This window comes from Hemiscyllium ocellatum, chromosome 46 (assembly GCF_020745735.1).
Source record: "Hemiscyllium ocellatum isolate sHemOce1 chromosome 46, sHemOce1.pat.X.cur, whole genome shotgun sequence".
Lineage (NCBI taxonomy): Eukaryota > Metazoa > Chordata > Chondrichthyes > Orectolobiformes > Hemiscylliidae > Hemiscyllium > Hemiscyllium ocellatum.
Window position 1 is genome coordinate 4,763,242 of NC_083446.1, and position 26,909 is coordinate 4,790,150.

General features: G+C 50.2%; 1 pseudogene; it reads right to left on the reverse strand.

The window, feature by feature from the left end:
• Positions 1 to 26,909, reverse strand: LOC132836179 (adenylosuccinate synthetase isozyme 2-like; annotated as a pseudogene).

Genomic DNA, 26,909 nt, shown 5'->3' on the forward strand with positions numbered 1-26,909 from the left:
ACTGACATTGGCCATGAATCCATTGGCATCTGTCAGGAATTTAAAAATTCCCATCTGGTTCACTAAGTCCTAGAGGGAAGGAAACTGTGCTCCTCACCTGGTTTAGCCTACATGTGACTCCAGACCCCCTAGTGACGTGGTTGACTCAAATGCCTTCTGGGCAATAAATGCCAGCTTTGCCAACGATGTCCATGTCATACAAAATGACTTTTTTTTAAAAATGCTGGAGATTGACCAAACTGAGGCAGTAGGAGCACCGACAGGTTAATTCTCGCCGCACCAGAGGCAGAGAGTAAATGAAGGTAATTCCACCTGAACTGGGCAGTGGTGTCAAACAAATACAACGCATCAAACAGAGACCCCAAGAGCACTTACCTCAGAGACAGACAGACAAACACACACACACAGACAAACACACACACACAGACAAACACACACACACACAGCGATTACAAAATTTTTGCAGATAATACTTGCCTCGATGATTGCATTAAAAAAAAATACAAGAATGAAAACGTACAGGTAAGGGATTCACTCTACACTGGACGGGAACTGGGACTGCAAAGCAGGTAACTGGCAGATTGTGGAACTTTCCCAGGAATTTGGCGGACGGTTCAGAGATAGTACTGTAGTGTATTCAGGAAAAGTCCCGAAATGGGGAAATACCTGTCTTGGTCAGTGTTGGGAGGGAAGCCAGTGGTCTTCGGGTAGTATGAGTATCGAACAGTGAGGAGTAGGCCAGTTGGATGTCCTGTCTCTTTCTCTCTCCCTCTCTGGATCACATTCATCCTCAGGAGAGCTGGATCATGGATTCCCAGGCCTGGCCTATTCCAATCCATTTAACTGTCAGGGTAAAAGAGGGGACAGAGGTTAAAACGGGGTTGGGGTAAACACACACAGAATTCCTCTGGGTGCAATTGAACCCGGGTTCAATTCCCGACTCAGGCGACTGTCTGTGTGGAGTTTGCACATTCTCCCAGTGTCTGCGTGGGTTTCCTCCGGGTGCTCCGGTTTCCTCCCACAGTCCAAAGATGTGCGGGTCAGGTGAATTGGCCATGCTAAATTGGTAAGGGGCAAATGCAGGGGTATGGGTGGGTTGCGCTTCGGCGGGTCGGTGTGGACTTGTTGGGCCGAAGGGCCTGTTTCCACGCTGTGAGTAATCTAATCTAATCTTCTGACCCCAGAGCAAAAGTGAGTGGAGAGCGAACCCATGCCCAACAACTCAAACCAATCACCTCAAACACATTCTCAAAGTGCTTCCCCCTCACCACATCCCACAAATCTCTGGAACCAGAGAGAATGCCCGTTATAGTCCCTCCTTGGCCTCAGAACAGGTTGGTGTAGCTCAGGCCCCCGGTGAGTCAGCGGGGTGTTGGGGGGAAAAATAAACAATCACTCCCTCAGCCTGCACAGCCCACCCCAAAACTCACTTGGCACCCCGACACACTCCTCGATGAAGTGTACATAACCCCTGGCGTTCTCAGGCAGCTCAGTGAAACTCCGCGCCTCCTCCGCGCTGCGCTTCCACCCAGCCAGGGTCACGTACGCGACCTGCACTTTGGGCAGCACCTCCTGGCTGGCTGCAATGTGGGAGGTCAGGGAGAGAGCAGCTCAGAGCTTCAGCCAGGAAGAGGACAGTCTCACAGACATTGCACATAAACACGGTACATACACATGCCATATACCGCCCCCCTCACTGACACATACAGCCCTCCCCTCCCTGCCTCAGACACTGCCTCTCTCCAACACACACACACACCCCTGTCACAGAGAGACCCCCACCACCCCCTCAGGCACTGCCCCTCCCCACAGAGAGACCCCCACCACCCCCTCAGGCACTGCCGCTCCCCTCAGAGACCCACTCAGGCATTGCCCCCCCTTCACAGAGAGACCCCCCCCTCCGACACCTCCCCTCACAGAGAGGCCCCCCCTCCGACACCTCCCCTCACAGAGAGGCCCCCCCTCCGACACCTCCCCTCACAGAGAGGCACCCTCAGGCATTGCCCCTCCCCTCAGACACCCTCCCCCAGACACTGCCCCTCCCCTCACAGACAGCTCCCCCTCCCCCAGACACTGCCCCTCCCCTCACAGACAGCTCCCCCTCCCCCAGACACTGCCCCTCCCCTCACAGACACCCCCCACCAGGCACCGCCCCTCCCCTCACAGAGACACCCCCACCCACATACACCACCCCTTCCCTCACAGAAACACCCCCCCTCCTCAGGCACTGCCCCTCCCCTCACAGAAACACCCCCCCCTCCCCTCAGGCACTGCCCTTCCTCTCAGAGACACCCCCACCCACATACACCACCCCTCTCCAACACCCCCCCCCCCCTCAGTCTCACACATCACTCTTCAAACACACATCCCCATTCCACCCCCACACGATGGCAGAAACATTTCCACCTCTTCCTGCTCCGGAGACCTAACAGAATTGAGCTAGTTTTCAAACAGAGTTCCCAGACGGAATTTTAATTACCACGACTGGAGTGGCTGTGACCAGCCTGGCAAGTAAGGGATAGTTTTTCCATCCAATCTGCATCCCACGCCAACCTTGATCTCTTCCAACATGTCGAGTTCGGTGAGAGCCAGTCTGAGGTGCAGAATAAAGTAGCACATCTGAAAGGTCCTCACCTTCTCCGTAACACATTTATATTCCTTGAGACATCAGTAACACAGCAAAGATAAAAGGTGGTGCAGGAAAGATCTGACCCCAAGCCACATCAGGAGATATTAGGGATGTGTGACCAAATGTAAGGGAGGGTTTTAAAGTAAGGAAGTTAGAGGGGATTCCAGAGTGTGTACAGTTCTGGTCACCACCCTACCAGAAGGATGTGGAGAGCGTACAGATAAGGATATTGCCTGATATTGGGGGATTTTAGTGACGTAGCAAGGTCAGAGAGACTGGCTTTGTTTCCACCGGAACGCAGGAGGTTGAGGGGTGACCTGGTCGAAGTTTGTAAGATTGTGAATGGCAATGGTTAGAGTGGAAAGTGTGAGGCGATCTCCCAGGGTGGAGGGGTCAGTTACTAGGGGACACAGGTTCAGGGGGTGAGGGGGCGGTGGAGTGTAAAGGAGAGGTGTGAGCCGAGGTTTCTCACACAAAAGGTGGTGGGTGCCCGGAACACGCTGCCAGAGGGCAGTGGTGGAAGCAGATACGATAACAGCGTTCAGGATACACCTGGAGAAAGACACGGACAGGAAGGGATTAGAGGGATACGCATCCTGTAAGAGAAGACAGTTTTAGTACGGAAGGGCAAAATGGGTCAGCACAGGCTTGGAGGGCCGAAGGGCCTGTTCCTGTGCTGTACTGTTCTTTGTTCTCAATACTTGAGAAGATGAAATTAGGAGTACAGAGCGTGGGAGGGGGTATAGGGGCTGGAGGGGGTGACAGAGCGCGGGAGGGGGTATAGGGGCTGGAGGGGGTGACAGAGATAGGGAGGGGGTATAGGGGCTGGAGGGGGTTACAGAGAGAGAGAGAGAAGGTGTAGGGGATGGAGGGGGTGACAGAGAGAGGGAGGTGGTATAGGGGGTGACAGAGATAGGTAGGGGGTACAGGGGCTGGAGGGGGTTACAGAGAGGGGGGGCTGTAGGGGTTGACAGAAATAGGGAGGGGGTGTGGGCGCTGGAGTAATTTAGAGTTATAGAAGATGCAACCCAACAGGCCAGGGCTGGGCGAGACGGAGGGATGGAGGAGAGGAGGATGAAAAGCAGACAGGGCCGTGCGCTGAACCGAACGCCGACGCTGATTTAGCGCGACACAGAGACCCTGCCGAGTACTCACGCTGTGAAGCCATTAATCATGCAAGCGTATTTCACCAACCCCCAATCCAGCCAGCCACATCGCCTCCTCCGGCCCGTGGTGACACCAAACCGCAGCCTGGGAAACAACAGGCAGCAGAGTGAGGGGTCAGGGAGTGACAGGGGAGGTGGGAGTGAGGAAGCCCCCGGGGTAGTAGGGACACTGACACAATAGGCCAACCCCACCTTTCAGTCAGACACTACCCGGCAACAGGGAAAGGGCAGTACATTTCAAACAGGCAGGAGGAGCGACCAGAGGACAGTGGGTACTCACGTTATCTTGTTCTGTGGGAAAGGCACCCACTCCCACCCTCGTGGGACACACTTTCACAACACCATACACCTCGCCAACGTTGTGAGGGGGTATCCCCAGTCCAGTGCACACCCCACCCACCGTGCAGTTCGAGGATAGGTACCTGGAACAGAATACAGACACTTCATGGCTTGGTCACACCAAACTTAGCAAACTAGTGAAAAATAAGAGACGCCAGGTCAAACAGATCTCTCTCACAGGCACCAGGACGGAGCTGCAAGAAAACCAACTTCAGAAAGATCAAAGAGTGTTGACTTCTCCCACTCTTGACGCTGCCTGCCTTGCTGTGTTCTCCCAGCCTCCTGCCTGTCCCTCCTGATGCTGCCTGCCTTGCTGTGTTCCCCCAGCCTCCTGCCTGTCCCTCCTGACGCTGCCTGCCTTGCTGTGTTCCCCCAGCCTCCTGCCTGTCCCTCCTGACGCTGCCTGCCTTGCTGTGTTCCCCCAGCCTCCTGCCTGTCCCTCCTGACGCTGCCTGCCTTGCTGTGTTCCCCCAGCCTCCTGCCTGTCCCTCCTGACGCTCCTGATTAACGGATTCAATTCACATCAGGTCAGCCAACCCAGACTGGTGAGGTGAGCATTGCTGGTGGAGATGCCCTGGAATTGGCTGTCTCCATAACCCCCGGCCTCAGTGAAAATGAAGAAACATCAGTGGGAGAATGTAATGGTTTTGGAAGGGTTAATGTTGGGAGACTGTGTTAAGCTCCACCCAGTACTGATGACGTTGCAAGGGTGGAGAAGAGGAGGAGCCAGTTCCCAGAGTCATAGAGATGTACAGCATGGACCTTAGAGTCAGAGTCAGAGAGTAGAAACAGGCCCTTTGGTCCATCAGGTATATCAACCAATAAACACCAAGTTATACTAGTCCCATTTACCTGTACTAGGTCCACAACCGATAGTGCCTTTGCGTTTTAAGTGCTCATCCAGCTCCTTCTTAAATGTTGCAAGAATAGCTGTTTCCATCGTGCTCTCAGACAGTACGTCTCATATTTCTACTCCCCCCAGATGTCCTCTAAACTTAACCCCCGCCCCCACCCTTCTGATCTTAGACATGGGGAAAACAATCTACCCAGTCTATATTTCTTATTATTTTGTAAACCTCAGTCAGATGCCCAACCTCTCCTGCTGCTAGGAAAGCGGCCTATCCAGTCTCAGACGTCCTGGTGAGTCTCCTCTGCATCCTCTCTAGTGCAGTCACTTGACAGCGTGATAACCAGCATATTCCATCTTAGACCGAACCAATCTCGTGCGGTCAGGACCCTTTTCCTCACGAGTTATCTATCCTGCACACATAACTTGTGCCCGATCACGATCGCACAATATACGACAAAGGTCTCTTCTCTTGAAGACTCATTGGGTAGGGCTGTGAGTGTCTGAAATCACACCACTAATCACGGGGTGACAGCAGTGGACTTAGTTGCTTAATCTTAGATCAGAACACAATCCAGGATTCCAATGAACTCAGGAGCAGGAGTGGATACTTGCAGCTCTGAAGAATGTAAAGTTTTAACCAGCTCTCAAACAGTCAGCAGCTGACCAGTCCAACAGCCTGCAGACAGAGCTGTGGTGTAAATCAAGCATGGAGGTACAGCTCTTTCACCTTTTTACCTCAGACCCGGTAAGAGAAACGCGGGAGCAAGCTCCAACCAGAGGTCAGTCACACCGGGCAGTTACAGACTCAGTCGGGAAGTGAGAATCTGTAGGAGTCATCCAATTTAGGGGGAATCAACGAGGAACCAAACAGGCATCAGAGGTCTGTGTAAAGTTAGATATCCCTGTTGGGCGAGGGGAAAAAATCAGGATGAGGGCGTCGCCATCTAGGCCCAGCATTTATCGCTGAAAGTGTGTTGCTGGTTAAAGCACAGCAGGTCAGGCAGCATCCAAGGAACAGGAGAGTCGACGTTTTGGGCACAAGCCCTTCATCAGGAAGCCCTTCATTTTCAGCTCTGATCTCCAGCATCTGCAGACCTCACTTTTTACTCCAGCATTTACTGTCCATTCCTATTTACACAGAGTGAACCACATTGTTGGGGGGGGGGGGGTCTGGAGTCACATGTAGCTCAGACCAGGTACGGACGGCAGTTTCCTTCCTTCCCGAAATGACATTAGTGAACCAGATGGGTTTTCCCAATAATCGACGATGGGCGCATGGTCATCGTTAGATTCTAAATTCCAGCCTTTTTCTCTTAAAAACGGAATTCAAATTTCATCGCCTGCCATGGTGGGACTTGAACCAGAGTCCGCCCCGGGGTCTCTGGATTAACAGTCCAGCGGTAATACGCTACACCGTCGCCATATTAGGGGCTGATGTCCAAAAATTAAGAAGGAACCCTTGTTGCTCATGAACGTTGCCTCCACAGCTAGAGTTCACCATTACACAAGCTACACAGGGTAAGTCAACTGCACCAAAGTAATTTAAAACTGAGATTGCAGCACCAGCAACGTGGGCAGCACGGTGGTACAGTGGTTAGCACTGCTGTCTCACAGTGCCAGAGACCCGGGTTCAATTCCCGACTCAGGCGACTGACTGTGTGGAGTTTGCACACTCTCCCCGTGTCTGCGTGGGTTTCCTCCGGGTGCTCCGGTTTCCTCCCACAGTCACAAAGATGTGCGGGTCAGGTGAATTGGCCATGCTAAATTGCCCGTAGTGTTAGGTAAGGGGTAAATGTAGGGGTAGGGGTGGGTTGCGCTTCGGCGGGTTGGTGTGGACTTGTTGGGCCGAAGGGCCTGTTTCCACTCTGTAAGCAATCTAATCTAAAACGTCACCACAGCAGAATTGAACAGATCGCAGCACCATTAACAGCACAGAGCCAGAATTAAGCCGCAGTTTAAAGGCCCTGAGAGTATCGGGTCCAACTAAAGAATACAGGCAGTAGACTGAGGCCACATTAAGAGGATAGCTATAGTTTAAACCTTGGTTTACTAAGGGAACAGACATCAGGCCTTACTGTGGCAAACCATGCAATGTTTATTAGGCTGTGTAATTCAATTTGCCTGAAAAAAAATCTCAGTTAATCAACACTGAGGTACAGAATCGTATAAACCAGTGGTACTATACTGAAGAGTTTAAAACCCTTCAAAGACGAGGAAAACACTATCTTCGTATTTTAAATACAGCATTATATTCGTGCTGTTTTAAGTACCTATTTAGAACGAGATTGAAGCAACATTGATATATTGCAGTATTAAAAGCCAGATAGAAAAGCAGCATTGAGAACCTGCAAAATGAAAACAACTTTGAAGTGAGAATAATCAATAATGACTTTAGGAAGAAATGGCAGAAGGAATATTGCTTGGATGATTTAATATCAGAGAGAACTGCTCCAAAAATACAGAACTGCTTCCCGCATTTAGACACTAAATCACATGGTTAACAAATAAGCACACTGTTATATTCAATAATTCCTAGATCTTATGTTCTGACATCAAGACTTTAAAGGAGGTACCAATACAGAGGAAAGTGCTTGACCAAGGGGTGGTGCAGGGGGAGGGGTACATTTGTTCTGAAAAATTAAAGGTATCTGTTCTTAGCTTCAATGGATTGGTGTAAGGTGATAATGTGTGTGTGTGAGACACCTCGAAAGCGAGAGCGAGACAGTTTGTAGCTCAATGACATGTTAGCAGAGCAAGGTTATCTCAGACCTTTTCCACATAGTTTAGACTAGTCTCATAGACAATAGGTGCAGGAGTAGGCCATTCAGCCCTTCGAGCCTGCACCGCCATTCAATATGATCATGGCTGATCATCCTTAATCAGTATCCTGTTCCTGCCTTATCTCCATAACCCTTGATCCCACTATCCTTGAGAGCTCTATCCAACTCTTTCTTAAATGAACCCAGAGACTGGGCCTCCACTGCCCTCTGGGGCAGAGCATTCCACACAGCCACCACTCTCTGAGTGAAGAGGTTTCTCCTCATCTCTGTCCTAAATGGTCTACCCCATATTTTTAAGCTGTGTCCTCTGGTTCGGCACTCACCCATCAGCGGAAACATGTTTCCTGCCTCCAGAGTGTCCAATCCTTTCATAATCTTATATGTATCAATCAGATCCCTTCTCAGTCTTCTAAACTCAAGGGTATACAAGCCCAGTCGCTCCAGTCTTTCAGTGTAAGGTAATCCCGCCATTCCAGGAAATGACCTCATGAACCTACGCTGCACTCCCTCAATAGCCAGAATGTCTTTCCTCAAATTTGGAGACCAGAACTGCACACAGTACTCCAGGTGTGGTCTCATCAGGGCCCTGTACAGCTGCAGAAGCACCTCTTTGCTTCTATACTCAATTCCTCTGGTTATGAAGGCCAGCATGCTATTAGCCTTCTTTCTCCTGTCATGACGTACTGTGAAAATGGAAGACTGATGGAAAAAGGTAATATTGGCCTTTGAATTCTGAATTCCTAACAGAACTGCTGTTGAAATTACTGATGAAGCTTAGTCAGACTTATTACAGTCCAAAGACAAATGTGACTTTGAAGAAAATTATTCAGATTATGAAGAAAGCAAAACCAATCTCAGGGAATCCTGAGAGGAGGTAAACACCTTGGGGTGGGGGAGGTGAGAGTGTGAGGGACTGCAAAGGTGGGACTGTCACACAGATGGGGCAGTGACACAGCTTTGCTCTCCTCAGAACAGGAACGGTTGGATGTAGCTCAGAGTTTACTGCGGGCCTGCGGCGTGATTGGGAGAGGGCAGCGTCCACATTTCGGCTTCTTACCGAAGTCGATGTCCAGCAGCGTGGCGTTGGCACCCTCCATGAGGATCTTCTTGGGTGGTCCGTGGAGGGCCATCCTTCACCAGGGGGCGGATTCGCTCAGGGTATTCCTGCAGAGGAAGTGGGGAGACACGGTTCATAAACAACCCTAACCTACGTGGTATAACACTCCGTTACTTTCACCCTCTCACCTTCCACTGCATTTTGGTAACTGAGAGGATTCCACTGGCGTGGAGCACGGCCTCTTCTCAGCTCTGCGCCAAAACATTCCAGCTCCACTTTTCAAATGATACAACACCCCCTCCCCCAGCCATGACTTCATTCTCAACCCCCTTTGCTCCCACACCAGCAGCAACCCCTCCCCCAACCCAAGAAATACTCTCTCTAGTTCGAACCCATCAAATCATCTCGGTACTTCAAAACCCTTTGATCGGGTCACAGAGTCATACAGCGTGGAAACAGACCCTTCGGCCCAGCCGGTCCATGCTGACCACATTTCCAAACTAAACTAGTCCCAGCTGCCTGCATGTGGCTCATATCCCTCCAAACCCTTTCCTATTCATGTACCTGTCGAAATGTCTTAAGCGTTTTAAGTGTACCTGCATCTACCACTTCCTCTGGCAGTTCATTCCATGCATGAACCACTAAAATAAAAGTTGCCCCTCATCAATAATGGCTGGGTGCTGGCAAATGGGGTTGGGATATCTGGTCAGCATGGACGGGTTGGACCGAAGGGCCTGTTTCCGTGCTGTACATCTCTATGACTAAGTCCTTTTTAAAATCTTTCTCCTCTCTCATTAAAAATACATTCCCTCGATTTGAGCTCCTCCACTGGAGAAGTCACCTGATCAATGTCCCTCATGATTTTATAAACCTCTAGAAGGCTCCCCCCTCCCCCCCAGAAGTGATGTGAAGTCCCAGTCTAAATTTTATATCTCAAACCCTTCCTTTCCTCAGGGTCTTCGAGGTGGGGAATGTAGGCAGGGCAAGTCTAAGCTGTCCAAAGGCTGTTGAGGGGGAAGGAAGCCAGGCATGAGGGTTATGTGGAGGACACAGGCCACTCTACACCCCAACGGGAAACTGGGGAAGGAGAAACAGGCCTCCACCAAGTCCCAGGACTGACAAGGAGCGTGCAACCAACCCAACAGAGCCACAAGTACAAACTAGACCCAAGTTACCTTCAGTTTATCCAACTCTCCTTCAACATCGATGTGCAGCATTGGGTACGTGCTTCTATATTGATGGGCAAGTCCTCTGAAGTTGGGGTGGAGGGGAAGAAAGGGAATGGGGGGGAGGAGAGGGGGAAGGGAGTGCAAGGTGGGGGTAGTGGGGGAGACAGCAGGAGGTGGGGAAAATGGAGGGAGGGAAAGAGTGGGAGTAAGATGAAAGGGGAAAGACGAGGGGAGGGGGAAGGCAGGAGAAAGAGTGGGAGAAGTTAATGAGGGTTTAATACTTTGCAACGAATGAGCACATTTGACATTGCACACCACCTCACAGATCAATGATTTCCACACCACAATAACACAGCGAGGTTACCATACTTCTTCCAGTCACCACGGGGGGGTGTGTGACAGAGAGACAGAGAGACAGAGAGACAAAAAAAGAGAGAAAAAGAAAGAGAGAGAGAGCGAGCGAGCTCCTGCTGAGCTGGGGTTGGGGGGACGCCGAGGAGTGGAGTCTGGATGGTGAAAAGGTCGTGAACGAAACAGATGAATGCCAGCCTCAGGACTCCGAGAGAACTCTCCCGGGCAGCAGCTCCAGTTTAGACGCACCTTGTTAACAGGCAGCTACCCCTCACAGCGCCGGGCTAGAGAGGAGGCAGAGATACCCAGAATTCACTGCAATCCATTCCCGGGGAAGGGGGGAGAATCCGGGTCTTTGTGGGAAAGGCCTGGATCAGATTGCTGAGCGCTTCCTTTCCATCTGGTGCAGGACTCGTTGGAATTTTCACACCTTTCCCTCACTTTTTTTGCCCTCAGGATGTGGACCATCACTTGGGCAGCCTGCTTTCCAAGCCCACCTCGAACCATCCCTTGAACCATTGGCCCTTGAACCATTGGCCCTTGAACCATTGGCCCTTGAACCATTGGCCCTTGAACCATTGGCCCTTGAACCATTGGCCCTTGAACCATTGGCCCATGAACCATTGGCCCATGAACCATTGGCCCATGAACCATTGGCCCATGAACCATTGGCCCATGAACCTTGGCCATTTTTCAGGGTGGTCGAGAATCAACCCCGCGTTGCTGAGAGTCTGGAGTCACATTGTCGAATAGAATCCCTTCAGTGTGGAAACAGGCCCTTTGGCCCAACAAGTCCATACCGACCCTCTGAAGAGTAACCCATGCAGACCCATTCCCCTAAATTTATACCTGACTAGTGCACTTAACCTAGCTATTCCCCGAACATTGTGAGCAATTTATTACGGCCAACGCTAAATTTACCACTAATTGTGGGAGGAAACTGGAGTACCCGGAGATTGACGTGGGGAGACTGTGCCAAATCCAACACAGTTGCCCGAGACGAGAATCGAACCCGGGTTCCCTGGCGCTGGGAGGCAGCAGCGCTAACCACTGAGCCACGGTGCTGCCCAGGCATGGATGGCGAATTTTCTTCCCCAGATGGGAAGGTGTATTCAGTACAGAAAGGGAACCTGTGCATTCCCACTTGAGATGGGTGATGAACCACTGAACGTGTTTAAAGGCAGTGGGATCGGCAGTGGAATTACTCAGGTCAGGTGAGAAGGCAGAGTTTGAGGCTGGAACCAGCTCAAACCGGATATTACAGAACGGTGCAGCAGGATTCAGGGGCTGAATGGCCCACTCCAATTTTGGACGCACCAGTCGAGACATAGATGTTTGGTTTTGCAAGAACAGGCAGGGTTTCAGTAATGACACCAGTGTTTTTTTTAAAAAAACAGAAAGGGATATCCTCCCCGGTTTGTTACCTCTGGGCGGCACAGTGGTTAGCACTGCTGCCTCACAGCACCAGAGACCCGGGTTCAATTCCCGCCTCAGGCGACTGACTGTGTGGAGTTTGCACGTTCTCCCCGTGTCTGCGTGGGTTTCCTCCGGGTGCTCAGGTTTCCTCCCACAGTCCAAAGATGTTCGGGTCAGGTGAATTGGCCATACTAAATTGCCCGTAGTGTTAGGTAAGGGGTAAATGTAGGGGTATGGGTGGGTTGCGCTTCGGTGGGTCGGTGTGGACTTGTTGGGCCGAAGGGCCTGTTTCCACACTAAGTAATCTAATCTAATCTGCTAGAAGGCAGAAAGCAAGCACTAATTCCTTACCGTTTTGAAAACTCCTCAAAGTCCGACAGCAAGTCGCAGATACGGAGGCCGGTGTGAGGCTTTCGATGCGTACACTGGTCCGATGCCTTTCCTAGTGGCCCCCAGGCTGACAGGGATGGGAAGGTAACAGATCGAAAAAAGAGAGAGATACACACACACACACACACACACACAGAGGGGGATGAGAACAGGTCAAAAGATGGGCCGGTCACCTCTGAACACTGACACCCTGCAAACACGGCCCACCTCCCTTCAGTCTCAGCAGGGTGTGGTCCAGCACACTCACTTTTCCCTGGCCACCTTCTGACGTTGCTGCTCCTGCACCCCATCCACTGCCTGCTGGAAATCAAACACTGGAAACAAGAGGAGAGCAGTCAAGTCGACTTACCATCAGTGACTCCGCAGCACAGAACCAAGCCATTGGGTCCATCAGCTCTACGCCAAGCATCTATACTTTCTCGTTTTTCTGGAGAAATACAAACAGCAGTCTCGCGCAGAAAATACAAGACTCTGAAGGGGTTTGACAAAGTAACTGGGGGGAAAAAAAATGTTAAATTGCCCATTTTGGCAGGGAACGATAAAATCCAAGGATTTTACGAAAACAGAGAGCGCTGAGTGCTTTAATCGCAAAATATGAGGATTCAGGGACAGAGGTAATTCCGAAAGCTCAGAATATTTTGTTTTATTGAGAGAGGAATGGAATATAAGCAGTGTAATGCAGACACTGAAATCTGTACTGAAAACGTTAAAATGCTGGAGGTCAGGCAACATCTGAGGAGACAATAAGCTAACATTTAGAGTGAAGGTGAGCTCAGATGGTGAGCGCGGCTGAAAATGTGTTGCTGGTTAAAGTGCAGCAGGTCAGGCAGCATCCAAGGAACAGGAAATTCGACGTTTCGGGCATAAGCCCTTCATCAGGAATGAGGAGAGTGTGCCCAGCAGGCTAAGATAAAAGGTAGGGAGGAGGGACTTGGGGGAGGGGCGATGGAGATGTGATAGGTGGAAGGAGGTCAAGGTGAGGGTGATAGGCCTGAGTGGGGTGGGGGCGGAGAGGTCAGTAAGGAGATTGAAGGTTAGGAAGGCGGTGCTGAGTTCGAGGGAATCGACTGAGACAAGGTGGAGGGAGGGGAAGTGAGGAAACTGGAGAAATCTGAGTTCATCCGTTGTGGTTGGAGGGTTCCCAGGCGGAAGATGAGGCGCTCCTCCTCCAGCCGTCGTGTTGTTACGTTCTGCCGGTGGAGGAGTCCAAGGACCTGCATGTCCTCGGTGGAGTGGGAGGGAGAGTTAAAGTGTTGAGCCACGGGGTGGTCGGGTTGGTTGGTCCGGGCGTCCCTGAGGTGTTCTCTGAAGCGTTCCGCAAGTAAGCGGCCCGTCTCCCCGATATAGAGGAGGCCACATCGGGTGCAGCGGATGCAATAGATGATGTGTGTGGAGGTACAGGTGAATTTGTGGCGGATATGGAAGGATCCCTTGGGGCCTTGGAGGGAAGTGAGGGAGGAGGTGTGGGCCCAAGTTTTACATTTCCTGCGGTTGCAGGGGAAGGTGCCGGGAGTGGAGATGGTGAGCGGCCTACTCTAGGCTCCACTGAAAGGCATGGATGTAAACACTGCAGCACAATGAGCACCTTACAGACAAAGGACACACTCCTGGAGAGAGACAGGTACACACAGAGGAAGCCAATCACGTGCAAGCCCATCCCTCACCCTCCAGCCTCTCAGACACAACCCCACCAACTCACCGATGTGGGCTCTGTCCACGACTCCCAGCTTTCCAAACCTGCGCGCGCGGGAGAGAGAGAGACAAGTGACAGAATTTGTCATCCTGTTCCACAACGGATGACACTCTGGGCTAACACCACCCCCTCCCAAATAACAGCGGTATAATCAATTGGGAAGGGGGGAAATAAAGAGGTGAGGAGGGATAAGACAGAATGGGGGGAGACAGATGAAAAATAGAAAGAGCGAGAGAGACAGACAGACTGGAATTAGTGAGCGTGCACACATGTGCAAATCACTAGAGACAGATGCACACAAAGATAGTGAGAGACTCCAAAAGACCTGCAATTCCTCATAACGTCAAAGTGAACAGCAAGGAGACACCATTGAAGACCATGCAACTGCTGGGTTCACCGAGAAAGCCCATCTGGTTCACCCACATCCTTCAGGCCTACAAGGGAATCCAGACCCACAACAAAGTAGCTGGCTCTGAACTACCCGCTGGAGGGGCCACACGTGACACTCGGTTGGATTGAACTGCTGGGAGGGGTCCCTTCAGCACGTGCTTCAGAGGAGCTCAAAGGCCAGCTAAGGACGAACAATAAAACACTGGGTCAAAGTGAGGGCTGCAGATCAGAGTCGGGAGTGTGGTGCTGGAAAAACACAGCCGGTCAGGCAGCGTCGAGGGAGCAGGAGAATCGACGTTTCGGGCAAAAGGCCCTTCATCAGGAAACATTAGACCGGACTCAGCCGGCAATGCTGACCTCCGAAAAATGAACAGGGGAGTAAAGGTACATAGAATCCCTACGGTGTGGAAACAGGCCATTTGGCCCAACACATCCACACCAACCCTCCACAGAGTGACCCATTCCCTTATCCTATTACTCTACATTTACCCCATAATCGATGCACCTAACCTGCACATCCCTGGGCACTATGGGACAATTTAGCACGGCCAATCCACCCTAACCTGCACATCCCTGGGCACGATGGGACAATTTAGCATGGCCAATCCACCCTAACCTGCACATCCCTGGACACTATGGGACAATTTAGCATGGCCAATCCACCCTAACCTGCACATCCCTGGGCACTATGGGACAATTTAGCATGGCCAATCCACCCTAACCTGCATATCCCTGGGCACTATGGGACAATTTAGCACGGCCAACCCACCCTAACCTGCACATCCCTGGACACTATGGAACAATTTAGCACGGCCAACCCACCCTAACCTGCACATCCCTGGACACTATGGGACAATTTAGCACGGCCAATCCACCCTAACCTGCACATCCCTGGGCACTATGGGACAACTTAGCACGGCCAATCCACCCTAACCTGCACATCCCTGGGCACTATGGGACAATTTAGCACGGCCAACCCACCCTAACCTGCACATCCCTGGACACTATGGAACAATTTAGCACGGCCAACCCACCCTAACCTGCACATCCCTGGACACTATGGGACAATTTAGCACGGCCAACCCACCCTAACCTGCACATCCCTGGACACTATGGGACAATTTAGCACGGCCAATCCACCCTAACCTGCACATCCCTGGGCACTATGGAGTAATTTAGCACGGCCAATCCACCCTAACCTGCACATCCCTGGGCACTATGGGACAATTTAGCACGGCCAATCCACCCTAACCTGTACATCCCTGGGCACTATGGGACAATTTAGCACGGCCAATCCACCCTAACCTGCACATCCTTGTGATTGTGGGAGGAAACCGGAGCAAACCCACGCAGACACGGGGAGAATGTGCAGACTCCACACAGACAGTCGCCTGAGGGTGGAATCGAACCTGGGTCCCTCGTGCTGGGAGGCAGCAATGCTAACCACTGAGACGTCCCAGAGCAGGGGCAGAGACCAGGTGGAAGACAACACAGGAACTTTCAGACAACTGGTCTCCTCCAAACTCTCCAGGATCTCTCGCAAGAACTACAAAAATCTGTCCACAGGGAGGTGTAGTAGCACAAATAGAGTGGTCTAGGAAGCAGGGGCCGGAGGATAGACAGACATCGCTGGAGGTTAAAAGAATGAAAGATGATTTTACTGAACCATGTCGGCTCCCGAGAGGACTTGACAGGGGGGGCAAGTGGTAAACAATTTCCTGTTTTGCTGATGACGGTGAGAGATTATGGAAGATATTCTTCCCCAGACAGCAGAGGAGGCTGGGTCATTAAACTCAGCCTTGGATATGGTCATGGAGAGATTTTCTGGATGGATTCGTGATGGAGTCAAGAGTTATTGCAGGGGGCAGATGGGAAATTGGAGCGGAGACCAGAAGCAGATCTTATAGCACAGGCTAGAGGGGCTGAATGGCCTCCACCTGCTCATCAAGTCTGATGTCCCACTGTTTCCTGTGAGTTGCACTGCCGCACTAGGGGACTCTGTGCACAATGACTGCTGTGCAGACACATTTGACATCTGCGTCTAGATTCTGGATCAGTGGTGCTGGAAGAGCACAGCAGTTCAGGCAGCATCCAAAGTGCAGCAAAATCGACGTTTCGGGCAAAAGCCCTTCATCAGGAATAAAGGCAGTGAGCCTGAAGCGTGGAGAGATAAGCGAGAGGAGGGTGGGGGTGGGGAGAAAGTAGCATAGGGTACAATGGGTGAGTGGGGGAGGGGATGAAGGTGATAGGTCAGGGAGGAGAGGGTGGAGTGGATAGGTGGAAAAGGAGATGGGCAGGTCGGACAAGTCCGGACAAGTCATGGGGACAGTGCTGAGCTGGAAGTTAGGAACTAGGGTGAGGTGGGGGAAGGGGAAGTGAGGAAACTGTTGAAGTCCACATTGATGCCCTGGGGTTGAAGTGTTCCGAGGCGGAAGATGAGGCGTTCTTCCTCCAGGCGTCTGGTGGTGAGGGAGCGGCGGTGAAGGAGGCCCAGGACCTCCACGTCCTCGGCAGAGTGGGAGGGGGGAGTTGAAACGTTGGGCCACGGGGCGGTGTGGTTGATTGGTGCGGGTGTCCCGGAGAAAAGCGCTCTGCAGACAACCTGGAAATGAAATTAGGGGGAAAAACGCTTTTATCTTCCTTCAGTGAAGGCGATAAAATAACTACTCAGGAGACACGCAGGAATCATCGCAGGTTTAGTCCGGCTAACAATGTCCACCAGTGAACAAACATACAAAGCTGCACTTAGATAGCGCCTTTCACATTGCAGAACATAACAAGACACTTTACTGGAACATTAACAAACAGCACACAGGAAGGAAATGCAACCAAACACTGGATTAAAGAGCTCAGTTTTATTGAACGATTTAAAGGAGAGGTGACAAGCCAAGGTTTAATGGTTGAAGGACTGCAATGACCTTACAGACGTAAGGGATTGGAGGTGGTGACAGGGATAGGGAGAGGGTGTAGGGGTTGGAGGGGGTGACAGAGATAGGGAGGGGGTGACAGGGGTAGGGAGGGGGTGTAAGGGTTGGAGGGGGTGACAGAGATAGGGAGGGGGTGTAGGGGTTGGAGGTGGTGACAGGGATAGGGAGAGAGCATAGCGGTTGGAGGGGGTGACAGGGGTAAGAGGGAGTGTCTGGGCTAGAGGGGGTTACAGAGATGGGGGGGTGTAGAGTCTGGAGGAGAGACAGATAGGGAGGGGGTGTAGGATCTGGAGAAGGAGAGAGATAGGGAGGGGGTGACAGGGGTTAGGAGGGGGTGACAGGGGTTAGGAGGGGGTGACAGGGGTTAGGAGGGGGTGACAGGGGTTAGGAGGGGGTGACAGGGGTTAGGAGGGGGTGACAGGGGTTAGGAGGGGGTGTAGAGTCTGGAGGAGAGACCGATAGGGAGGGGGTGTAGGGTCTGGAGAAGGAGAGAGAGATAGGGAGGGGGAAGATCATAGAGAGATTTGAAAACAGTGAAGAAATATGTCAATGTGGATAGAGACTGACGGACTGTCGGCACAGGCTCCCGGTCAGCACCCTCTCACCTTTGCCCTTCTGGAGGTGTTTCTCAGCTTCCTCGAAGAGTCCTGGGATGTGAATAACCACCCCACTGCCTGGAGATACAAGAGCTGCAGTCAACCACTGCCTACAAAACCACTCGGCCCATTCAATCCTCACGTGCCTTTCCCACCCCTTCCCACAGGCACTGGCCAACTCGGATGAAGATGGAGGTGGGCGAGTTTGTAACCTTGCAGACAAGGTCAAAGGTTGATGGAGTTGTGGACAGTGTAGAAAGTTGTCAAAGGATGCAGTGGGATGTAGATCTGATATTGACAGAGGAATAGCAGGTAGAGTTTAATCCAGGCAAGTGTGAGGAGCTGCACTTTGGGAGATCAAACGTTAAACAAAAGTGTACAATTAATGGCAGTACCCTGAACACATTGACATACAGAGGGACCTTGGGATCAAGTCCATAGCTCCCTGAAAGCAGCCAGGCAAACTGATTGAGATGGGAAAGGCAGCGTATGGCATGCTTGCCGTTATTGGTCAGGGATACAAGAGTGCAGCTTTGTACGCCTTTGGTTAGGCCACACTTCGAGCATTACGTTCGATTCTGGTCGCCACTTCACCGGAAGGATGTGGAGGCTTTGGAGAGGGTACAGAAGAGGTTTACCAGGACGCTGCCTGGATTAGAGGGTACCGAACTATAAGGAGAGGCTGGAAAAACTCAGGTTGCTTTCTTTGGAGGTTGAGGGAAGACTCGATAGTGGTCTACCAAATTATGAGATCGTAGATCGGGAAAAATATTCTGACCGTCAACCCTGAGTTGAAATGTCTAAACTGGGAGGCGTGCATTTAAAGTAAGAGGGGGAAAGTTCAAAGGAGGTGTGAGGGGCCATGTTTTTTTTTTAAAAAACAGTAGAAGACGTCTGGAATGCACTGCTGGGGTAGTGGTGGAGGCAGGTATGATTTGGGCATTTAAGGGGCTTTTAGATAAGCAGATGAATATGTAAGGAATGGAGGGATATGAGCAAAGGCAGGCAAGAGATTTTAGTTTAACTTGGCAAAAAAGAACAGAACTGCAGATGCTATAAACCAGAAACAAAAACAAATTGCTGGAAAAGCTCTGCAGGTCTGGCAGCAGCTGTGGAGAGAAACGCGAGTTAACGTTTCGGGTCAAATGACCTTTCCTCAGGAGAGCCGCAGTTGTGAGGAAAGGTGATTCGACCTGAAATGTTAACTCTCATTTCTCTCTACCGTTGAATTTGGCGACACAACGCTGTGGGCTGAAGGGCTTGCTGCTAGACTGTTCAGTGACCGTCTTGGGTGGGGGGGTGGGGAGGGTGGGGTGGGGTAAAGCTCCAGACAGCTCACTGACATTGGCTAATCAACACCTCCTCCCCCCCCCCCTCCCCCCCCCACCACGGCCTCCATCCTTATCACCAGGTAGCAGACTGTTGACGAATGCTTGACAAATACCCATATGTGGGTCCAGATATTATCATCTCAGGGGCCTTGTATTTAAAAAGGCTGATCCTGAGAAACGGTCAGGACCAGGCTCCTTGCTCGCACTGCAGAACCAGATTGTGAGCTCAAACCCCGATCAGAATGAATTTCTTCCTGAAAGCAACATTTTTCCTGAAAAACTGCAACAGCTGCCAAGCTGAGTGGATTGTCTAGCAGTGTCAGAGCACTGTTCCTCACACAGAGCAACTTAAATTTAAATCTTGTTCCCCCCACCCCTAAGGAAGCTGCTGAAACTGTATGGGAGCGCAGAGCAAGGGGGATAACTGAGGGCAAAATCAAATACAGTTGAAACAAAAAAGGCAAGAACAGCCTGTACAAGGGGATAGCATGAATGTAAAGGGTTAAAGCTGAATAGCCCTTCCTGATGAAGGGCTTATGCCCGAAACGTCGAATTTCCTATTCCTTGGATGCTGCCTAACCTGCTGTGCTTTAACCAGCAACACATTTTCAACCTAAAGCTGAATAGCCCACAGTTTGGAAAATTGAGAGATTGCAAACACACACACACACACACACACACACACGACAGATGTCTGGAACGCCAGAAGAACAAGCTTTTCCCCTCTGATAAAGTGACCAGCAGTGAAGGAAAAGGGGAACCTGACTCTGTAATTTGTTGGGATAAGGTGCAATCAGGTGAACAGGGTTCACAAAGTTAAGGTGAGGTCTCCACGTGGGCTTTGGGTCATAAATCAAAACCAGTTACGGCTTTGTTCCAAGGGATCTTTGTACCTTGCTTTAAGGACTATAATGCTGATCTTTATTTTTCCATTCTTCTAATCTATACCTAGGATTTCTTATCGCTGTATCTTAGATGGTGCCAGAAACAGTGACTTTCTACAGTTTTTGCTGTACTTATGTACTGCAACAATAAACTCAATTCTAATTAACAAATCTCAAATATGCAGCTCCAGGTCACTGACTGGGGTAACTCTGGTCAAATCCCTGAGGTGGGGGGGGGGGGGGTCACGTATACATCTACTAACCAATCAGGGTATTACATGGGTGGTACAGTAACTCAGTGGTTACCACCGCTGCCTCATGGCGCCAGGGACTAGGGTTTGATTCCACCCTCAGGTAACTGTGTGTGGAGTTTGCACATTCTCCCCGTGTCTGCGTGGATTTCCTCCGGGTGCTCCGCTTTCCTCCCACAGTCACAAAGATGTGTTGGTTTGGATGGATTGGCCTTGGGAAATTGTCCCATAGTGCCCAGGTTAGGGTGGATTGGCCATGGGAAATTGTCCCATAGTGCCCAGGGATGTGCAGGTTAGGGTGGATTGGCCGTGCTAAATTGTCCCATAGTGCCCAGGGATGTGCGGGTTAGGGTGGATTGGCCATGGGAAATTGTCCCATAGTGCCCAGAGATGTGCAGGTTAGGGTGGATTGGCAGTGCTAAATTGTCCCATAGTGCCCAGGGATGTGCAGGTTAGGGTGGATTGGCCGTGCTAAATTGTCCCATAGTGCCCAGGGATGTGCAGGTTAGGGTGGATTGGCCGTGCTAAATTGTCCCATAGTGCCCAGGGATGTGCAGGTTAGGGTGGATTGGCCATGGGAAATTGTCCCATAGTGCCCAGGGATGTGCAGGTTAGGGTGGGTTGGCCGTGCTAAATTGTCCCATAGTGCCCAGGGATGTGCAGGTTAGGCTGGATTAGCCGTGAGAAATGCAGGATCACAGGGATAGGCTGGGTCTGGAGGGGATGCTCGAAGGTGGACTCAATGGACCTGCTTCCACACAGTAAGGTTTCTATGACATAACTCTTAGTCATAAATAATTCGAAAGCTAGGAATTTAAACTACAGTGTAATATTATTTGGAAAATATGTCAACTTTCTACTAATTTCAGGGAGTAAGTTTATTCCACTTAAGTGTAGCAACATTGTATTTTTAAACTTGTTTGGGTTCTTAAACAGCCAAGTTTAAACATGTCGTTAGCAGTCAGAATATGTTGACAGACACTGAGGCTAGTGATAGGGAGCTGAAAATGTGTTGCTGGAAAAGCGCGTTTGCAGCAACACATTTTCAGCTCCGATCTCCAGCATCTGCAGTCCTCACTTTCTCCTCCTAGTGATAGGTAGCTTGGAATGGGGCGCGTAACTGTGCAAACGCTCTGTACAAGAGTCCTGACTGTTCGCCACTCAACGGACAGCTGTGGGGCTTCCCCTTACAGGCATGTGACTCTTACTTAACCCTGCCCGCTTAGCCTTTCAAGGACTGGTTGAAAAAGGTGGAGGCAGTTAGAGAAAGCTGGAGAAACTCGGTGGGGGTGGGGAGGGGTATCTGGGGGCATCTTGCAGGGAGAGAGAGAGAGAGTTAACACCAAGTTCGGGGATGACCGTCATTCCGAATTGCAGATCTGAAGAGTCATCCCAGACATGAAGCATTAATGCTGCTCCTGCCTCCACAGATGCTGCCCAGTTTCTTCAGCATGCTAAGTGTTTGTTTCTGGGTTGGGGGGGGGGGGGGGTGTCAGCAGTGAGGTAGCGGCGACTCACGGCTCTGGGAATGGAGGCCCACGTACCTTATGGAGAAGCGGCTTTGAGACACGGACGTTTCCCTTCCTACTTCACTCGGTCCCTTCTATTTCCACTTTTTTTTCTCTAAAAAGTTCTGCTTTTTGTAGCTAAACTGGTTGTTTTGGTTTTGTTTCTAAGATGTCTGTTACTTTTGATTCTGTTTTTTTTACACCAGAGATTGAGCCAGGGAACGGCAACTCTGTACAGAGGAACCTCGATTATCCGAAGGACGTGGGCGGGGAGTTATTTAGTTTGGTTAAATCGAATTTTGGATAATCGAATGCCAGATAACAGCTTAGCCAAGCATCGGGACCTTGTGTTCTTGCCAGATAATCTGACATTCGGACAAATGAATGCAGATAATCGAGGTTCCTCTGTACACTTTTCACTTACTTTTATCTCCTTGTACTCGAATACGTCTGACAATAAAATCTAACTCTAATTCTAAGTTGGAAAAGTGGGAGATTTGTTTGAGAGGGAACAAATGCCGGTGTAAAAGCTGTAAAGCTTGTGCCTTGTTAAACTTTTTGTTATTTTACAACTATAGACTGAAATGAAAACAAACAGTTCTCTGTTTGTTTGAAAGGATGGTTGCGAGGTTTGAGAGTACATAATCTGAAATTTGTGCCGATCATTAGGAGCTGTTTGAACAAGCAACTTGAAGTGGTTGCAGATAAACCAGAACTGAGGGATTTTGTATTCTGATGCAGGGCTGGTTGGCAACGTAAATTCAAACGGTCTACGGGCTGGTGACCGGTTATCGATGACAAGGGCCTCTGATGAAACCTGTGATTGGTTCTCAGGTCAGTGAACGCCTTGGGGCTGGCCACAAGATAGGGCAGGTGGGGAGAGAAAACAAAGTTTTGCTCTCCACCTGCACAGTCTCTGTTCTCTGCAGAGAAAGTCTACTTTAATCACCTTCCCTTTGGTAGTTGCTCTAGTCTGACGGTACAAGCAAACTAGCCACCTTGTATTTCTTACAAAGAAGTGGCAGCATCTGGAAAAAAGACTAAGAAGCAACATTCTGACCAGCAAAAGGGTCATCTCAGCAACCCGTTGTTAGGAAGCATTATTAAGGTTAGGTTGTGTTCAGAAACTTTATTGTTAGGTAGTGCTCACGTAAGGTAGTATTAGCAAGTCTGGAAACTGTTAGCTTCACTAGACAACAGTTACACTATGTTACATTATGTTACACTAAGAACAGACTGAAACACTGATGGCATAATGGGAGGGTGAACAGATAACAGGACATTGAAACCGTGTTAGATTGCACGTAGCTCATACTGAGGTAACTGAATCTTATCTCTTTTGGGACCAATCCTATTAGAGTATACCGCTTCTTACCAAATAAGGATGTAGCACTGGGATGCGAGGGGCTAAAAGCTAGACAAAGAGAACAATAGATGAGAAGGCGCTTTCTCCAGTGAGCAGTAAACATCTCACTGTATTGCGTACGTCTCTCTCTCAGTAAAAGCTTATATTTTGAATCAGATCCAGTGTCTCTCTCCTTCAAACGAACACCGGGGACGGTAGCTCCGTCCTAACACCGTGAATACAGACAACTGATGGCACTCCAGCTTTTCTGCAAACATAATATTTCTCCTGTTTCCTTGTCTAAGAGTGTGTGTATGTTTAGGTCTATAAGGAGATTAGAGTTTTAATTGGTACTGTTATATGGTTTGTACATGTAGGTACAGTCTAATTCCTTGTAACAAACACTAATTCTTGTTAAATAGAGAAACCTGGTCCATGCTCTCTGTCACCCTCAGTCTGAGTAGAGAGTCAAATTAGTAAAATCTAAGTACTTAAAAATCTCAAACTTTTGTGACACCACTAGAATAGTGGGGCTCAATTTCCAATGTGCTGCCCAGTGAGGTGTGACAGAGCCAATGGCTTTAACACAGGGCCTTGCAGGCAACTACTACCCACTTGTAATCCTGCAATAATCTCTCTCCAGAACTACAATGCCAGTACCCTGTTGTGGATACACCAGCAGCATTGGGAGCTCCCCAGGTCAAGTGAAGAGAGTGGGATAGGACAGGGCATTAGCGTCCAAACATCTGTACTTCATTGTCTGTCGTTTCATAATGGATGCCTTTGTGCTTTAAAGGGTATAACGTCAGTCACATAAAAGTAATTTTTTTTGCTGATTGTTTTAGAATAGCTCTGCTTACAGTAAATACAGTATTCTTACAGGTGAAGTTACCTCTGTCCTGAACAGCAGGGAAAGAAGATTATCTCAGTGGTTTCAACAGAGTGGTACCAGCCCAGGGGTAATTGGTTTTTTGAAGCAGTTTATGGATTAACGTGGCTTGGTTATCAGGTTGCACACCAACAGTTTACAGTTGTTTTAGCTGTGACTGAAATCTACTCAGAAGGGCTTATGCCCGAAACGTCGAATTTCCTGTTCCTTGGATGCTGCCTGACCTGCTGTGCTTTAACCAGCAACGCATTTTCAACTGTGATCTCCAGCATCTGCAGACCTCATTTTTTACTTTAACAAAGATTCTGCCAACTAACAATTCTTACAAAGTGAGACAGGGCACCCAAGGAAGGATCTATTTGTCTTGGAGGGAGTACAGTGGAGCTTCACCAGACTGATCCATGGAATGACAGGTCTATCCCTTGACGAGAGACCGAGACTGGGCTTGTATTTCCTGCAGTTTAAGCATGAGCGCTAATCCAACTGAAGAAGAGCGAATTCTTACAGGGCTCAATATGTTGAAACACAGAATGGAAGCTTCCCCCAAGAGTGTGTGCACGGTGGAGGTAAAGAGGGTATAGAACTAGCACAGAGTATCTCAGGATAAGAGGCTGGCCCTTCAGAACTCTCAGAAGGAGGTATTTCTTCACTCAGAGCATAGGAAATCTTTGGAATTCTCTCTCCCAGAGGGTAATGGAAGCTCAGTCGGTACGTTCAAGACAGAGATTGAGAGATTGACAGATAAGAAAGATATCAAGGGATAGAGTGAGAAAACGGTATTGAGGTAATGATCAGCAATGATCCTGCAGAATGGATTATTCTTGCTGTTCCAGTTCCTGTTCAAGAAAGCTCACCTCAAATGGTTAACGTCTCAATCTTACAAACCGTGTTACAAATCGGTGTGCTGCACCACGGTGGACACTCACCAATGAAGGATGTGGCATTCTTGTTGATTACTCCACTGGGCAAGAGGTGGAAGTTGTACTCGACTGAATCCACCACAACGGTGTGCCCCGCATTGTTCCCACCCTGGGAAGGGGACAAAGCAGAAAGAATTGTTAAAGTCAGGCAGGGAAGAGGGATTGATCACTCATCCTACAGCAAGATTCCTGTATTTCATATGAACAAGTTTAAGGAGCACTGGTTGTTCGATCGCCCTAATCTCTTCCCCTCCCTCTCTGCAGCCACTTACTTGATCCTTCTCTGGGTTGAGGATTTCAGCATTGAGTTGTGACCTACCAACAGCAGCTGTTGCCAATTCTGCTCTGGAGAGCAACACTGGATAGTTACTGACAAAGCACGTACACATCATTCTCATGACTGATGATGCGTCGAGGAGATCTGCTCCAGCTCTTTAGTCGGATCACCACTGACAGGGCCATTGCCTGCCCTCCCAGGCCAGGAGAATATCCCCAGAGCTGCTGAACTAGGCACTGCTCAGGCAAAGTGTTGGGTAGGGGTGGTTTCCCAGGTGGCAAATGGTACCAGTGCACGGACACATGGGGAATGACCTATCAATGGCAGTGAATCAACCATGAGCAACATTGCAGCCTGACTCTAACCCTGCTGCTCTGATCCCCTTCTACTACAAGAGTACCCAGGTGGTCTCTTTTTTGATGAGGTGTTCTGAGGGAGAGAGGTGACAAACCCTACTGCTCAACATCCCTGACAAAGAGCCTGCCCGTGGGATTAACTGTGACTGGACAAGACAAGGCCCCATCACCCAAATGGGAGTAGGGCTGCCTTGAATAGATGATGCAAAGGACATAATGACCTTGCAATACCTTTTACATATATTATGCAAAGGAGGTGATGACCTTGCAATGCCCTCTGCATAAATTACACAAATAAGGTAACCTCACAACATCACTACATATATTATACAAATTAGGCAATGACCTCACAATGCATTCTACATAACTTATGCAAAGACAGCATCAAACTGACAGATCTTTTATGCAAATTGATGATTCCTCACAACGCTTTCTGCATACATTATGCAAACAAGGTGGCCACTTGACAATATAATAACAACAACAAGATGCTGCAAATCAGAAACCAAAACAGGAATTGCTTTGAAAACCCAGCGGGTCGGGGAAGCGTCTACGGACACAAAGCAGAGTAAGTGAAGTAAATGCTTAAAAATGTGTTGCTGGAAAAGCGCAGCAGGTCAGGCAGCATCCAAGGAAGCAGGAGAATCGTCGTTTCGGGCATAAGCTGCTGCGCTTTTCCAGCAACACATTTTTAAGCTCTGATCTCCAGCATCTGCAGTCCTCACTTTCCCTTAAGTGAAGTAAATGGCCTTGCAAAACCCTCTGTGCGTGTTGAGACACTTTCAAAGTTGCAGCTCAGGGCGCACCAAGCATTAACATTGCACTGCTGCTGCAAAGACATGTCAAGTCAGAGCACGTTGCAGAGCAGTGCAGCACAGGAACAGGCCCTTCGGCCCATCACGTGTGCGCAGACCACCATGTCATTCTCACCCACATGGTGTGGGGAGGGTTGTGCACCGCTCTATTCCCTGCCCATTGAGGTGTCTCTATAAATGCGTCTCCCTCCGTCTCACCTGGCAGCGGCAAACCAGCTCAGCGTCCTGCGCCAGCAGACCCACCACCTTCCCCTTGCCCTCGTCCCACCCCTCACTGGGCGCCCAGCACCACCGCCACCCGGTTACCGAGCGGGTCCCCGGCACCCGCCCAGAGCCGCTTGGGGCTCGGCGGAGCCACCGACCACCAGCGCCATTCACCGCCTGGGGAAGTAGGGAGTCAGTGCGCATGCTCCATCCGACCCCCATCCTCTACAGGTGTCGAAGGGAGTCAATGCGCATGCTCCATCCGACCCCCCATCCTCTACCGGTGTCGAAGGGAGTCAGTGCGCATGCTCCATCCGACCCCCCATCCTCTACCGGTGTCGAAGGGAGTTAGTGCGCATGCTCCATCCGCCCCCAT